This window comes from Papio anubis, chromosome 7, assembly GCF_008728515.1.
Source record: "Papio anubis isolate 15944 chromosome 7, Panubis1.0, whole genome shotgun sequence".
Taxonomy (NCBI): domain Eukaryota; kingdom Metazoa; phylum Chordata; class Mammalia; order Primates; family Cercopithecidae; genus Papio; species Papio anubis.
Window position 1 is genome coordinate 90,916,448 of NC_044982.1, and position 17,721 is coordinate 90,934,168.

Sequence of the window (17,721 nt, forward strand, 5' to 3'; positions counted from 1 at the left end):
AAGTAGCTGTACCATTTTTCATCCCTACCAATATTAAGTACTATTTAGGAGAGTTCCAGTTGCTTCATGTATTCACCAACTTTAAGTATTGTCACTTAAAAAATATTCGCCATTCTAATATGTATATAGTGGTTTTGATTATTTTCCTCATGACACCGAGCATCTCTTTATAGGTTTATTTGCCATAGGAAGCTCTACTTTAGAGAGTCTGTTCATAGAGTAATTTTTTTGGCCATTCAAAACTGGGTTTTCATTGGAACAATACAGAGATTAGCATGGCCCCTGTACAAGGATGACAAATTCATGGAGCATTCCATATTTTTTAAAAAATGGGTTTTTCACTCAAGAAACATAAGTAGGTAGTTCATAGACCCTAAAAATAAACTACACAATAGAAACTACAGAGTAACCAGCTAACAACTCCACAATAAGATCAAAACCTCACATACCAATATTAACCTTGAATGTAAATAGCCTAAATGCTCCACTTAAAAGGCACACAGTGGCTGAGCGTGATGGCTCACACCTGTAATCCCAGCACTTTGGGAGGCTGAGGCGGGTGGATCACGAGGTCAGTACTTCGAGACCATCCTGGCTAACATGGTGAAACCCAGTCTCTACTAAAAATACAAAAAATTAGCCGGGCATGGTGGCAGGCGCCTGTAGTCCCAGCTACTTGGGAGGCTGAGGCAGGAAAATGGCATGAACCCGGGAGGTGGACCTTGCAGTGAGCTGAGATCGCGCCACTGCACTCCAGCCTGGGTGACAGAGCGAGACTCCATCTCAAGGAAAAAAAAAAAAAAAAAGGCACACAGTGGCAAGTTGGATAAAGACGAAAGGTAAGACCCATTCATCTGCCATCTTCAGGAGACATATCTCACTTGCAACAGTGCCCATAGGCTCAAAGTAAAGAGGTAGAGAAAGATCTATCACACAAATGAAAAAGAAAAAAAAGCAGGGATCGTTATTCTTATATGAGATAAAACAGTCTTTAACAACAGTAAAAAAGGACAGAGAAGGGCATTACGTAATGATAAAGGGTTCAATTCAAAAAGACTTAACTAACCTAAATATATCAATACCCAACATCAGAGTACTCAGATTCATAAAGCAAGTACTTCCAGACCAACGAAAAGTCTTATGTAGCCCACACAATAATAGTGGGAGACTTCAATACCCCACTGACAGTGTTCAACACATCATTGAGGCAAAAAACTATCAAAGAAATACTAGACTTAAATTTAACACTTGACTAATTGGATCTAATAGATATCTACCGACCACTCCATCCATCAACTACAGAATATACATTCTTCTTGTTTGCACATAAAACATACTCTAAGATCAACCACATGTTCAGCCATAAAGCATTTCAATAAATTAAAAAAAATCAGATTCATACCAACCATACTTTTGGACCACAGTGGAATAAAAGTGGAAATGAATACCAGGAAGAAGAGACCAAGAAGATCTCTCAAAACCACACAATTACAAGGAAATTAAGCAACTTGCTCCTGAATGACTTCTGGGTAAACAACAAAATTAAGGCAGAAACTAAAAAAGTATTTGAAATAAATGCAAACAGAAACATGACATAGCAAAATCTCTGGATACAACAAAAGAAGTATTAAGAGGAAAGTTTATAGCTCTAAATACCTACATCAAGAAGTTAGAAAGATCTCAGATTAATACTCTAACATCACACCTAGAGGAACTTAAAAAGCAAGAGCAAACTAACCCCAAAGCTAGCAGAAGAAAATAAATAACTGAAATCAGAGCAGAGCAGAATGAAACTGAGACCCAAAATTCCATACAAAAGGTTTATAAAACCAAAGGTTGGCTCTTTGAAAAAATAAACAAGCTTGATAGACTGCAAAAAACAAATAAGCACAGAGGTGACAAAGGTGATATTATAATTAATTCCAGAGAAATACAAAAGGTCCTCAGAGACTATTATGAACACATCTATGCATACAAACTAGAAAATGTAGAGAGAGGAATGGACAAATTCCTGGAAACACACGACTTCCCAAGATTGAATCAGGAAGAAATTAAAATCTGGAACAGACCATTATCAGATTCCAAAATCGAATCAGTCAGACAGAAGTGAACCATAAAAAGTCCTGAACCAGATACATTCACAGCTGTATTCTACCAGACATACAGAAAATTGCTGGTACCAAATCTTCTGAAATTATTCCAAAAAATCGAGGAGGAGGAACTCCTCCCTAACTGATTGTATGCAAAGACGCAATGAAAAAAGAAAACCACAGGCCAATATTCCTCATGCACATAGATGCATAAATCCTCAACAAAATACTAGCAAACTGAATCCACCAGTGCACCAAAAAGTTATTTCATCACAATCAAGTAGGTTTTCTTCCTGGGATGCAAGGTTGGTTCAACATATGAAAATCTATATATGTGACTCACAAACATAAAGATAATTAAAAACAAAAACCATATGATTATCTCAATAGACACAGAGAAAAGTTTCCACAAAATCCAACATCCCTTCACGATAAAAACCCTCAACAAACTTGGTACTGAAGAAACATACCTCAAAATAATAAGAGCCATCTATGACAAACCCATAGCCAACATCATCCTGAAAAGGAAAAAGCTGGCTGCACTCCCTTTAAGAACAAAAATAAGCCAGAGATGCCCATTCTCACCACTCCTAATTCACATAGTACTGGAAGTCCTAGCCAGAGCAATCAGGAAAGGGAAATAAATAAAAGGCATCCAAATAGGAAAAATAAGATGTCAAATCATCTCTCTTTGCTGATGATATAATTCTATACCTAGAAAACCCTAAGGACTCATCCAAAAAATTCCTTGACCTGATAAATGACTTCATCAGAGTTTCAGGATACAAAGTCCACATACAATGACAATGGCAGCATATCTATCCATCTGTAACATTCAAGCTGAGAGCCAAGTTAAGAACTCAATCCCTTTTATAATAGAGTCAAAAAATAAAATACCAAAGAATACATCTAATCAAGAAGGTGAAAGATCTCCACAAAGAGAACTACAAAACACGCTGAAGGAAATCAGAGATGACACAAATAAATGGGAAAACATTCCATGCTCATGTATTGTAAGAATTAATATTGTTAAAATGGCCATACTACCCAAAGCAATATACAGATTCAGTGCTATCAAATTATCAATGTCATTCTTCACAGAATTAGAAAAGAACGATTCTAAAATTCACATGAAACCAAAAAGAATAAAATTGAACCCCTACTTATCACCATATAAAAAAATTAACTCAAGATGAATCAATAATTTAAATGTAAGACTTCAAACAATAAAAATCCTAGAAGAAAACCCAAGGAATACCATTCAGTACATAGCCTTGCAAAGAATTTATGACTAAGTCCTCAAAAGCAATTGCCACAAGACCAAAAATTGACAAGTGGGCCCTAATTAACTAAAAAGCTTTTGCACAGCAAAAGAAACTATTAACAGAGTAAACAGAGAACTCACAGAATGAGAGAAAATATTTGCAAACTGACAAAAATCTAATATCCAGTTCCATCACCCTGTATACTAATTCCCTGCTAGCTTTTCCTCACCACCAGATATACAGGTAAAGCCATGGTTCATCCAGCTTTGGGAAATAGGAGGTCAGATTTTCTAGGAGGGGCCTATGGCCCATGGAGAGGCTTTGTTAGTTTATTGGAATAAAATTATAATATGTGCCCAGATGTAAGAAAAATTTCCCTCCTCCCCTCCCTCGAATTATTTTTCCGAAAGGAAGGAGTTGCCCAGTATTCAAACCCTTACAAATTATCTTCTATTATAGGACGATAATCTTAGTTGTTTCACTTTGAACAATATGTATTGTGTAAGGAAGACACACTTAGCCTTAATTGATCTCAATCAATTCTAGTTTAGGATACTCATAGGTCATCTGGAAGAATAAGAGAGGAAGAGTGGGAGTGGAAGTGGGAGAGAATATTAATACTTGAGTAGTAATTATCCTTAGGAAGAAGAGTTCAGCTTTTCAAGTGTCATTAATTGTAAATTAGCTTTTGAAGGACACTTTAAAAAGAAATATTTTGTCAGATCGTCACAGAAGGTTTGAGGCATAGTACTATCCTAATGCGCCAATGGATACTTGAAGCTTGGGATAGAAATTAGAGTGATTGTGCCATTTACATGTTTTAAAAGTGTGTATAACAACTTAGAAAGGAAATGGACATAAATGCAAAATGGCATGTAATGGGTAAAAATCTGGTTCTAGGGATGCTAGAGAAATGGATGTTAAAAGAGGTGAGCAGTTTGAGTAAAATTATCGTATGAAATACTTGGAGAGCAACAAAAAACAATCTTTTAAAAATAACACCTTATTCTGTGATATGTAAGGTTTAAATTATCTATGTGCAACTACATTGTTTGGCTACTTGATCTAAAATATTACAATCTTGTTTGCATTATTTAAGGATGCTATATTAAAATGTTCACATTGGGAAAATGGGAGAGTGTCTTCTTATAATCATAAATTTGTGGTAAAAGGAAATGGGGCCACATTTGTTTCTTGTGATGTCTATAGGATCAATAGAAAAGGGTAGAATCAGAAGGGAAAATCCAGTTGTGTTCATTATCAGCAAAATGGAGCATTTGTGCCTAATTCAAGGAGAGAAATTTGAATTGAGCTGCTCAGAACACACTGAGTACATGGCCAGTATACTACAATCACTATTCTTGCCATCGCATGGGGGCTAAGACTTTTTTAAGTTTAATAACATTCTTTATGATTGTAAAAATAGTACCATTGTTTCTCATTATTTGTGAATTCTGTATTTGCAAATTCACTTATCGAAATGTATTTGTAGCCCCCAAATCAATACTCATGCCGTTGTCATGGCCATTCACAGACATGTGCAGAGAGGCAAAATATTTGAGTTCTCCGAGGGCCACATTCCCAGCTGAGGCTGAATACAGAGAAGCTCTGCCTTACTGTTGGAGCTTTCATATTGTAAACAAATGTGCTTTTCATGTTCTGTTTAGGGCCACAAATTTTGCATTTCTGTGTTTTTGCTGGCGATCTTGCCATTTGAAATGGCCCCCAAGAGTAGTGCTGAAGTGCTGTCTAGTGTTCCTGCACTCAGGATGGCTGTAATGTATGGCACAGAGAAAGTCATGTGTATTAGATAAGTTTCCTTCAGACATAAATAAGTTACAGTGCTGTTAGTAGTGAGTTCCAGTTAGTGAAGCAATAATGTAAATAAGTCGTCTTTAAGCAGAAACACAAGAAACAAAGATTATGTATTGATCAATTAACAAAAATATTGTGTGACCAGAGGCTCACAGGAACCTAACCCTTTGTTTCCTTTAGAAGCAGTGGTTCAATATTTGCTAATTCAGTGTTGGCATCAACTTTATAGAACATGACTGTATATGTGGAGCATTCTGTTTGGTGACTTACATTTTGCTTATCAATATATCATGAACATTTTTTTCTAGGACTTTAAATAATCCTAAGATTATTTTAAAAACTCAATTCATGGTAATTTACTTTTATAAAACAAGGGTGAATAGATTTAAAAATTTTCCTTCAGGTCAAAGTAGTGAAGAAGTTAATGGAAGAAAATTTGGCTGTCTGTGTGAGAGGTCAAATATCCGGGTATTCCAAAATGTGAAATGAAGATGGCCAAATCAGGTTTTTACTTTTGGTCCAGATGTTTGAAAGAATGTTGACATTAAGCTCTATTTGAGGTCGTATTGATTTAATTACTAGAATAACATTTTTCCTCAACTTATTTACAGAGGATCGGAAAGGAGGTAAAGATTTGGGGAAAAGTCTAAAGTCAAACCTCTCAAGCATTACCTAATGAGTAATATGCAGAAAACAAGTTCCACGGAGTGTTGGTATGTGTAACTCCTGGGGTACAGTTTGAATATGCAGTCACAGTGAGACTCAAGTGTAAGGAAAGTCTTATTACTCTGTTTCTGCAAATCTAATTAAATCTGACTGAACTACCATGCACTTGTGAGGTAGAAAATTTAAGCACAATTATCTAAGGGGCATCGTCCTCCTACTCACCCACCATGGGAAGGTTGCAGGGAACTGACACATATTGGAATGCTTGAAGAGGGCTTTCTGTAATTGGTGCACACAAAATTCCACTGCCATGCTGAGTTGCTAAGCCAGCATGACCCCTTTTGATGGTGGTGGTGGTGTGTGTTTGTGTATGGTGGGAGGATAGCTTCCCCATTTCCAGCCAGACTTTTCCATTTGAGTCTTTCCTGAGGCTTAGCTGCAGATGTACAGGACCTGTATGTCCACCATCCCCTCACTCAGAGACTGCCCCTTCTCAAGACGGAAACTCCAAACTCCAAGCTAGAGGCCTCTTCTTGTTTGAAACATCTCTCTCATTAGGGCTTGATGCTTAAGTCTATCTCCTTCAAACTCTAGAACCCATTCTACTAGTTAATTTTTTTAAATGCAAAGATATTTAAACTTGACCTTAGACACAAGGGAAGTCCCATGTCTGCAACACAGTGGCCTAAGATGGGGAGCAGAGCTCTCTTTTATTTGACTCTTCCACCAGCATCGAAATGTATCAGATTCTCTCAATAAATTAGCTCACTGTGCTCTGCAAAATTGATGACGGGATGCTCAAATCAAAAGAAGTTTGCAGGAGGAGTGGATTTATGTACTTTGTGACTTCTCAGAGCCTTTGCAATGCTTGCATGCACTGTGAGTCTCCAGGAGGAGGTTGGACCTGGGAGTGCATGTAAAACAAGTTGAACCACAGAGCCTTTTGGAAGTAGAGCGCTCTTCAGGTTGGTGCTTGGTTGGGTGTGCACTGCATACCCAAGGTGGTAGACAGATTCTGAAGGGCTTGAAGTTGGCAGGTGACAAATATCCCCCCACATGACATATTTCCTTAGCAGAGGGTCAAGTAATTTATCCCAGGTCTTCCTTCACAGGTTGGGTTTAGAGAAACGGTGTCCTCTTTGGCGTGCTCTCTTGGTCTTTATCCAGGAAACCTGAGGCTTCTCATGATTTTAGGCTCCAGGTAAAGCTTATAAGAGGTGAGACTTCTGGGGATAGACCTAGAGCTCAGGGCTGCAGGGTAGGGAAGATCTGCGACTTGTGTGACGTTGGCCTTGAGTCACTGTCTTCTGTGACCTTATCATCTGCTCTTTAGGACTGCTGGAATTTAGAGACTTCGCTTATGCGACCATAGATGCAATATGGCAGTTGTCTCCAATCAGAGCCCTTCCTTGACCAGAGTACAGTGGTGCTGCGCTTTACAGTGAGTGCATGAGGGTAGGGCTTGCAGGCAGTTTCATGGAGGGATTGTGACCGCTACCTGAAAAACAGGAGGCATTGAGTGAATTTGGAAATCTACACCTTTACAGCAGCCACACTCAAAGCAACTGCTGCATCTTCCAAGAAGAAACTTCATTTAGATAACTCAGTCAGACCCATTTTCAGTATAAAGAGTAAAGAAATCGGAGGCCATGTGGGAGTTCCCACTGGCATCTCCAGGATTACTGCTTTAACCAGCCTGGGTACAGCAGGCTCTCTTGTCCAGGACAGAGATCCAAACCAGCCTCTCATCCCATGGCTGAGTTGTGAAGTGCTGTGTCACCCTCCAGGGATTCCGAGGTGCACTGGAGCTAATGCACAGACATCCCTTGGTCAAGTGGATTTGTGTCTTTAAGATGTAGAGTGTAATGAATCCTGTTCCCCTCCTAAAAACCTCCTGTTCCCCCCACTTCACATTCAGCAGATTTTCTTTCATGGGTTATTTTGCCCATAGACATGAGGAGATGCATGTAATTGTGATGATTTCAAGAGTGTGAGTAATGCTTGGTACTTACTTTGTGCCGTATCTGCTCCAATCACCCATTCCACTTTATTTCCTATTATGCTGAATGAAATGGTTATCTTATAGCTCTCATCTTTCACTTCCTCTGCAGTTTATAAAGCAGTTGCTGCTGCATGCTCTAACTCCAGATTATTTTGAGAGATTAAAATCCACTTCAGAAGGCCTTGTGTTTAAACAGAATTTACCATTAATTGGACCAAAATATCCAAGAAAAAATTCAACTCAAGGGAAAGCCTGACCTCCCACCCCTGCCTATTTCTATGTACCATCCATCCTGGAAACTCCCGGAAGTCCAGGCCCTAAACACTTATTTACTGGGAATAGGCTTTCCCAAATTAACACGCAGACTCATATTTTTCTTCTTTGAAGCCTGCCACTTAACATGTTGTGTCATTGTGTCTATTTGGGGGCTCTGACAAGCCTATAAAGGATATATGCTGTGTTAGTGACTACCTAGGGGTCTCTAGGAGGCTTGGGGATAAAATTTGGCCTTTGCTGAATTGTAGACACAGCTCTGGACTTGAGGCCAGAAGACCTGAGTGTGGGACCTCATCCCACCACTGCTGGCTTAATGACCTCGGGCACATCACATAATCTCTCCAAACCTCTGGGTTTTTCCTCTTTAAGGTGGACACCATAGGACTGTTGTGAGGATTGAAAGATTATTCATGGAAATGGACACTGTAATGCCTGTCCCATGGAGAATACTGAAGGAAGGGTATCTCCCTACCTGTTTATGTAAACTCCCTTAGCCCCAGTTTTTTTCACGTATTAATTGGGGGGTAATTGTTTCTGCTCAACAAACTTCTCAGAGGCATTCAGTGAGAATCCAGTGAAGCTCCTCTTGTGGAAATGCTTCTAGGGGGACCCACAGCATCACTAGTGTTCTGTGCTGCTCTTAATTTCTGGAGTTCTGCACAGCTCATAGTGCTTTTGTCTGACAGGTGCCCAGTTGCTGCTGTTGCATGACAGTTGAAGAGTGTTGCTTCTATGCAGAGACTGATTCTTACTCAGTTCCTCTTGGTAGCCTTCACAAGATAAATTGAGACACATTAAAATTTAAAGACTTTATTTGAGCAGACTGACTCATGAATTGGGCAGCTCCAGACTGCAAGCCTTTGGGGGCTCTGCTGAAGGAGCATGAGGGGAAGACTTTTACAGGGTGAACATGGAAGTGAGTCAAAGAAAATTATTGATTGATTAATGTGGAGCCATAGCCTTATTTGGATTATTCCAGTGGAAATTCCCTAGTGAGAGGTTGCTTGGCAGTTTCTGAGTGATTAAGCTTAAGGTTAGTTTTACCATTTACACTGAATTAGGTTTTGGTTTGCTCATGTAGGAACCCAGGGTGCTGGAGCTGCCTTAGTCTAATGGCCTCCCAGTTAATTATTTTAACATGGCCAAGGGGCTGTTGGCTACACGGTCTGGATGTTTAGAGCCTTCTTCAAGGCAAAGACCCCTCTGGGCTCTGGCTCCCAGCCTCTCCAGTCAAAAGAAGGAGTTTAAAGAAAGTAGAAAAGCGATGAAGCCACATGTGATGTGATAAACAGATGATCCCTTGTTTAGCCTCGGTGCTGTCTCCATCTCTAGAGCTTGTCATTCTCCTTTCTTTGGTATTCCATGATTTTCAGAGACTTGGGCAGAAAGGCAGCAGGGATGGGGCCTTCAATACCCTCTGGACCTGCTTTGGGAAGGCATGGGGTGTGGGGTGAATGTATGAACACTCCTTGCTTCCCCTAGTTGCATTATCCTCAGGGGAGTTTGCCAAGATTATGTCTTTACACTTAACTGGCTGTGAATCTTGAAAAAAATTACTCTTTGAGCCTTGATTTTCCATATTTCCAATGGGGATAGCCATGTCTACCCAGTGACTGTTGTTAGAATTAAATCTGAAAATGAGTACCGTGGTTAAAAGCCATTTTTATAAAACCAAAAGTGAGGGCCTGTTAACGTGATTGATTCATCAACCTCGTTATCATCAGCATAGGCAGGTGGTGCTAGCAAATTAGTCCCTGCCTTTCTGTTTGCCTGGGTGAAATCCAGAGCAGTTTGTGGGTCAAGAGAGCCAGGTTGTGAGAGCCAGGTCTTGGAAAGGAGGATGCCAGTAGATGGCTAGTTACCAGGGAGGAAAACAAAGCTTCAGGATGCTGTTCAGCCAAATGGTAGGGTCTGGGGTCCCGCTGTTGGGAAGGCAGAGGCTGGGACCTCTCAGGAGCTTGTGGGATCCAGATTGGCTTCTGAATGAATGTTCTGGCACCTGGAGGAAGCAGCCTTCTGCATCTGCATCAGTCAGCAGATTATGGTGTCAGTGACTTTAGCCAAGTTCTTTCTGTACCTCGTGCCTCATTTTAATTTCAATCTACATAGAAAAAGATGAATCCTACCACCTCTTGGTAAATTGGTTCTGTAAAAATGAAATCAAATTACCACTGATATCAGAAAGTGGCACAAAACAAGAAAACTAGTTGCAGGGTATAGGTTTTGTCAGACTAAATTCGAGGTAAGCAATACCTGCTTCTCTCTCAGACCCCATACTTAAAATAAAATAAATGTTTGCTGGAGTGTGTGGTTTCTTGTCGGCACACTCTGATGTGTGAGGTACAAGAGGCCAGAAGGTGAGCATCAGAATGGAAATAATAATTATTTTTATACCAATGTCTTCTCAAGCTTCAAAGAAAGGAGCCTCTCTCCTTGCACATGCAAACATCAATTTGGGAGCTGAGGAAGGTAATTTTCACATGCAAATGCATACGAGTTGAAATGAGCTGAGGCAATGAACAGATTGTTAAAGAGACACCATTCCTCTTCTCATCCAATAAAAAGGAGCAGGGACTTGGGAGAAGCAGCTATTTCTTAAGGGAGCAAAGGGAAAAACCTAGTGAGTTTCTTTGTCCATGTCCCTTGGACATGTCTCTGTATCCTTGGAGCTCTCCAGGAAGTAATGATTAAACTCAGCAAAAACTAAGGACCCCTTAGTAAGGTACTTGAGTGGAGCAAAACGTGTAGGTTTGAGTCTGATTTTGTTACAGATCCCATTCTTCTGCAGACTGATCATGGGACCTCAGGGGAATCATGTAACTTCTGTGAATCTGACTTTTCTCATCACAGGATGCTGTCAGGATTAATGGGAGTATACTATGAAGTGCTCTGTGGTATAAATTACAGGCCACAAACCCAGAGGAGAAGTAACAAGCACCATTGCCTTTTCTAAAATAGCAATTTCTATGCTAATCCCTCATCCAATCATCCTTTGTAGGACTACCCCTTCCAAAATGGTACCAGGTCTCTGGAATCAGAGGAAAAGAGAATGATTTGCCATCCAGGTGTACAAAGCACTTTCCAGTCCAGAGCTTCTGTTATGCCAACTCATGCTTGGAACACTGGGACTATTCTGAGGTGCCTGAGACCCTGTGTGCCCAGAAACACTTTCAGTCACCCTTTCTCTTGCCTGGTGTTTAGAGAACAAAGGGGTTTCTGTTCCTCATATCCTGGCCACCTCCACCACTGCTCCTGGACCAGCTTCATGGAAATCTGTTTATGCTTGAGGTCAAGACACTGCTATTTCTGAATCACTCTCCAATCCCTAGGGAAAAATTGCTGGGAACCACTGCAGAAGGGCTATACCTTTGCTCTGCCCAAATCTGTGACTGGTTATCTGCTGGATTAAGAGCTGTGGGCATCGGCTTATTATCTGCTGGACTAAGGGAGGGACAGGAAGGGCAAAAAGAAATTAACACCTCACTAATTGGGAGGAGTCATTGCACATGCCATAATGGTGAGTGCTCCTGCACCTTCCTCACCCCTAGGTTGAGGGTTAAAAGACTCCCTTGACCCTTATAACTCTATGATTATCTGAGTCAGAACAACCATAAAGTACAGAAAGAACAACTAAGCTTTGTATTTTTGCTCTGGTTCTCTGAAACTCCTACTCTGGGGGACAGCAACTTTGCATCTTTGAAAGTTTCGGCATTGCCATTTTGTTTGGATTAATGCAGAAATAATTTTAAATGGTCACTCCAACAAGAGCCCTTGCTAGTTTTAGGGAGGGCTATTGAGAGATACACCCTTGTAACATTTCCCACATGTTCTTTGGTTTGGGCTTGTGGTTTGTCTGTCTGAAAATAATTAAGATGGTTTCACTGGAATATTGAAAACTCTAACCACAGCAGAGAATATAAATTTAATGAAAAAAGTTTGCTTAATATCTCTACAAGGCTAGAAGTATCTGTTGAATTTTCTGCCTTTGGCATCTATGACCATTAAAGTAATCACCAACTGGTATACCCTTAGAGCTGGTGGAGACACAGGACACATTGAAGCTATTTTTCCTTGTTCTGGAAAAATTAATAGTTGATTCCCTTTTCCCCTCTCCAGGGGTCTTCCAACCCAAGACTCTCCCCAGGAGCATCTAAGGCTGAGTGTAGACAGGCTTTTGCTTGGCTTGGCTGCCTAGAGCTTTGTACCACAAAGTCAGATCACCTTAGTCTGATTTCATTGGAGTTGCTGAGGTCAGCACAGAAGTTTTGGTCATATCACAAACATGTCTGGTGTTGAAGAGCTATCTCAGGGTGTGACTTAAAGATAACAGAATTCTGGCTAAACATCAGGTCACCTGGCTTCTAGAAACAAATCCAGCAGTGACCAGCTGTGTAATTTGGATAAACTTACACAGCTGGTTTAAGTTGGATAAACTTTCAACCTCTCTAGCTTCTTACTTATGTAAAACAAAATGAGTTCATATAAATGTTAAAATCTCAGGTCTCATTTTCAAGGATTTTCCAATTAAAGAACATGATACAGGAGAAGATGGAGTAGATGTACTTTTCTTCTTCCTCCAGTAAGTACATTAAGTATCTTGGATGTTACATATAAAACAAACATAAGATGACTCTGAAAGGTGGCTTTAGCACCTGAGGAATGACGTGGTGGTGAGTTTATTAGATGTTCTTTTTGCCTTATATGCCCTTTAATTGGAACTGAAAAAACTGGTAACCTGGGGGCACCATTAGGCACAGATAAAATAGTTCCAAGAAAAGGTTTCTGTTTCTAACCAAAGGACCAGAAACAGGGCAACCTAGCAAGACAAAATTTCACTCTACCCCACCCAAACACCAAAGCGAAAACAATGACTTTACTCTTAACCACTCCAGCAAAGTCTGGATGGGGAGCTTAACTTTCACACTTTCACTCTCATGAGGCTGTAATTAGATACCCCAACAGCCTCATCATGGTGGCATCAGAAAAGGCCAAATAGCAAGCCAGGACCTTCATTCCCACTGGAAATGAGCTCTCACCCAACACAATGTCAGTGGAGACCCTTGGGAGAGATAGAACTTCTATCTCCACTTGTCAGTAGTGAGGAGCCCTTTCTGCCTTGAGTGTCATGGAGACAAAGTGGAGAACCCATACTTCTACTCCTACCTGGCAGTAACAAGGTGGCAGTAACCCTTCCCTTGACAGAGTGGTGTCAAAGAGAGCCATATAAAGAAGGAAATTTAAATAAAATCATTTCAGAACATAATATAAAATACCTACATTTCAATAATAATTGCTTTTTATGTCAATAATTAGAAGTATCTTGAACCAAATGAAAAAGGGCAATCAATAAATGCTAACATTGTGGTGACAGAGATGTTAGAAATATCTAACAACTTTTTTTTCTAATGAAGATTTTTAAGCAGCCATGATTTCAGTGAACAATTATGAACATATTTAAAATAGGTGAAAAAAGGAGACTTGGCAAATAAATAGAAGACATAAAAAACCTAATGAAAATTATAGCACTGAAAAGTGCAAAAGCTAAAGTAACCATATCAGTGGATGAGATCAATGGCAAAACAGGGGGGAAAGAGGAATCAGTGAACTGGAAGATAGAACAATCAAAACTATCCATTGTAACCCACAGAGAAAAAAGCCATTGAGAAAACAAATAGAGACCCTTGGACCTGTGGATATTGTCACAAAAGATCAAACATTTAGGTTATGGAAGCCTAGGAAGGATCAGAGAAGGAGGGCCCATGAGCTAACTAAACCTCTTTTCTTTATAAATCACCCAGTTTTTCAGGTGGTTTTTTATAGCAGTGTGAGAATGAACTAATACAGAAAACTGGTACCAGAGAAGTGGGCAATTCTATAAAGTTACCTGAAAATGTGGAAGCAACTTTGGAACTGGGTAACAGGCAGAGGTTTGAACAGTTTGGCAGGCTTAGCAGAAGACAGAAAGATGAGGGAAAGTTGGAAACTTCCTAGAAACTTGTTGAAAGGTTGTCTCCAAAATGCTGTAGTGATATGGATAGTGAAGTCCAGGTTAAGGAGGTCTCAGGTGGAGATAAGGAGCTTTTTGGGTAAAGGAATAAAGATCACTCCTGCTATACTTTAGCAAAGAAAGAGATTGGTGGCATTACACCTCACTCTAGATATCTGTGGAACTTTGAACTTGAGAGAGATGATTTAGGGTATCTAGTGGAAGAAATTTCTAAGCAGCAAAGTATTCAAGATGAGGGCTGGCTATACAAAAAACCATTTTTCCCTGTTAGGCCCAGGCCTATGATGGGAGAGGCTGCTGCAAAGATTTCAGAAATGACTCAGAGGCATTTCTCCCATTGTCTTGGCTATTAACATTTGACTCCTCTTATGCAAATTTCTTTAGCAGGCATTAATTTCTCCCCCAGAAAATGCAGTTTTCTTTTAAATCACATGGGAAGGCTGCAAATTTTTCAAACTTTTATGCTCTGTTTCCCTTTTAAATATAAGTTTCAGTTTCAGATAATCTCTTAGTGCATGCATATGACTGTATGTTATTAAAAGCAGCCAGGCCCCAGTTGCTTTGTGCAGCCTCGGGACTTGGCACCTTGCATCATGGCTGCTCCAGCTCAGCTGTGACTAAAAGGGGTCAAGGTACAGATTGGGCCATTGCTTCAGAAGGTGCAAGCCCCAAACCTTGGTGACTTCACCATGGTGCTAAGCCTGCAGGTGCATAGAGGGCAAGAGTTGAGATTTGGAAGCCTCTGCCTAGATTTCAGAGAATGTATGGAAACACCTGGAAGTCAAGGCAGAAGTCTGATGCAGGGGTGGGGTCCTCATGGATAACCTCTACTGGGGCACTGCCTAGTGGAGCTTTGAGAAGAGGGCCACCATGCTCCAGACCCCAGATTAGTAGATACATTGACAGCTAGCACCACACACCTGGAAAAGCTGTAGGTATTCAATGCCAGTCCTTGAAAGCAGCTTCAGGGGCTGTACCTTGTAGAGTCATGGGTTGGAGCTTCCCAAGGCCTTGGGGGCTGACCCCTTGCATCAGTGTGACCTGGATGTGAGACATGGAGTCAAAGGAAATTATTTTGTGGTTTTAAGATTTAATGACTTCCCTGCTGGGTTTTGGACTTACATGGGGGCTGTAGCCCCATTTTTGGAATGGGAACATTTATCCAATGCCTGTACCCTCACTGTATCTTGGAATTAACTAACTTTTTTTAGTTTTACATGCTCATAGGTGGAAGGGACTTGCCTTGTCTTGATAAGACTTTGGACTTGGACTTTTGAGTTAAGAGTTCGGAGGACTGTTGGGAAGGCATAATTGTGTTTTGAAATATGAGAAGGACATGAGATTTGGGAGGGGCCATGGGAATAATGATATGGTTTGGCTCTGTGTCCCCATCCAAATCTCATGTTAAATTGTAATCCCCAATGTTGGGGGAAAGACCTGGTTATTTCAAATATAATGACATAGGCAAGTTGAGAGTAAAGATTAAAATGATATACCATGTAAACATTAGTCAAAGAAAAAAAGAAATGGCTATATTCATATCAGATAAAGTAGACTTCAGAGAAAATACAATTACCAGAGAACAGAGGAACCTTACAGAATGGTAAAAAGCCAAGTCACTAAGAAGACATAGTAATTGTAAATATGTATGCACCAACCAACAGAGTTTTGAAATATGCAAAACAAAAACTGATGAAAAACTCAACACATTCTTTTTCAAGCACCCACAGAACTTGTTCCAAGTTGGAAGATATCCTGGGTTATAAAACCTCAACAAATTGAAGAGACACAAAATCGCACAAAGTGTGTTCTCTGACCACAATGGAATCAAACTGGAAAGCAATAAACAGAAAGATAGGAAAATATTCAAACAAATGATAATAAAGAATATATTGAAAGAACCCATGAAACAAAAAGGATGTCTCTAGGGTAATAAAATTTACACTAGATGGAAGAAAAATTAAAATATAAAATATCAAAATTTGTGAGATACTGATAAAGCATGCTGAAAGGAAAATTTATAGCACTAATTGCCTACACTAGAAAAGAGGAAACATTTCAAATCAACAATCTCAACTCCTACCTCAACAACTTAGGAAAGGAATAGTAAAGAATAAAGAATCATGAAGAAATAATAAAGAATAAGCATAATAGCAAACATAATAATAATAGGAGTAGAAATTAATAACATTGAAAGCAGGAAAATTTAAAGAAAAAGCTGCTTTGATCAATAAAATTGACAGATCTCAAAGGCTGATAAAGATAAAAAGAAAATATTAGAATTTTCTGGTTACCAATATCAGAAATTAAACAGGACATATCACTGCAGAATTTGCAGATATCAAAAGTATAAGGAATTATTAGAAACAACTCTGTATATGTCAATTTGACAACTTAGATGAAATGAATCACCAATTCTTTTAAAAAACACAAACTATCACAACTCATCCAATATTAAGTAACTTGAATCAGCCTATAACTACTATGGATATTGAATTATGAATTTAAGCACCTTGCAACCTAAATCTCCTGGCCCAGATAACCTCACTGAAGATTTCTATCAAATGTTTACAGAAGAATTAACAACAATTTGATATAATCTCTTCCAGAAAATACAAAAGGAGGAGACATTTCTTAATACATATTATAAAGCTAATGTTGTCCTGATACCAAAATCATACAAAGTACAATCAACCAACAAAGAACTCCCATACACAAAACTACAACAAACAAAATCCAAAAGACCCCCAAAACCACAGACAAATATTCCTTATGAATATATACCCAAAAATCTTTAATAAAATGTTAGCCAAATTAAATTAAGCAGTATATTCAACAATGTTTCAACTGGTTTAATATTTGAAAATCAATCAATGTAATCCACCATATTAATATGCTAGTGAATAACAATCACATGATTATATCAATGAATAAAGAAAAATTATTTGACAAAATTTCACACTCATATATGATAAAAACTCTCAGGTAAAATAGAAACCAGAGTACTTCCTGAATTGATAAAAAGTCTTTACAAAGCCCAAAGCAAACATTATACTTAATAGTGAAAGAATATATACTTTCTCCCTAGGTCTGGGAATAAGAGAAGGTTATCTGCTGTCATGAATCTTATTCAATATAGTATTTACAATTCTAGCCAGTGCAATTAAGCAAGAAAAATAAATAAAAGGCATACCTATTATAAAAGTAGTAAAAAGGGTCCTTCTTTGTAGATGACATGATTATCTACATCAAAAATTTCAAAGAATCTACAAAAATCTCCTAAAAGTAAAAAGATTTCAGCAAGGTCACCGGATACAAGACATGCATACAAAAATCACTTGTAATTTGATATACTAGCAATAAACATGTGAAGACTAAAGCTAAAAATACAATACCATTTAAAATCACAAACGATGAAATACTTATGTGTAAATATACCAAAACACGTACAAGACTTTTATGACAAAAACTACACACACAGATGAAAGTAATCAAATAATGTCCAAATAAATGGAGAGACATACCATATTTACAGATTATAATACTTAGTATACTAAAGATATCAATATATCTTAGTATGTTACCATTAGATATTAGTGT

The 17,721-nt window shown here is 39.0% G+C and overlaps 1 pseudogene; it reads left to right on the forward strand.

Moving 5' to 3' along the window:
- Window positions 1-226: 226 nt before the first annotated feature.
- LOC116276023 lies at window positions 227-323 on the forward strand (annotated as a pseudogene).
- The last annotated feature ends 17,398 nt before the right edge of the window (window positions 324-17,721 follow it).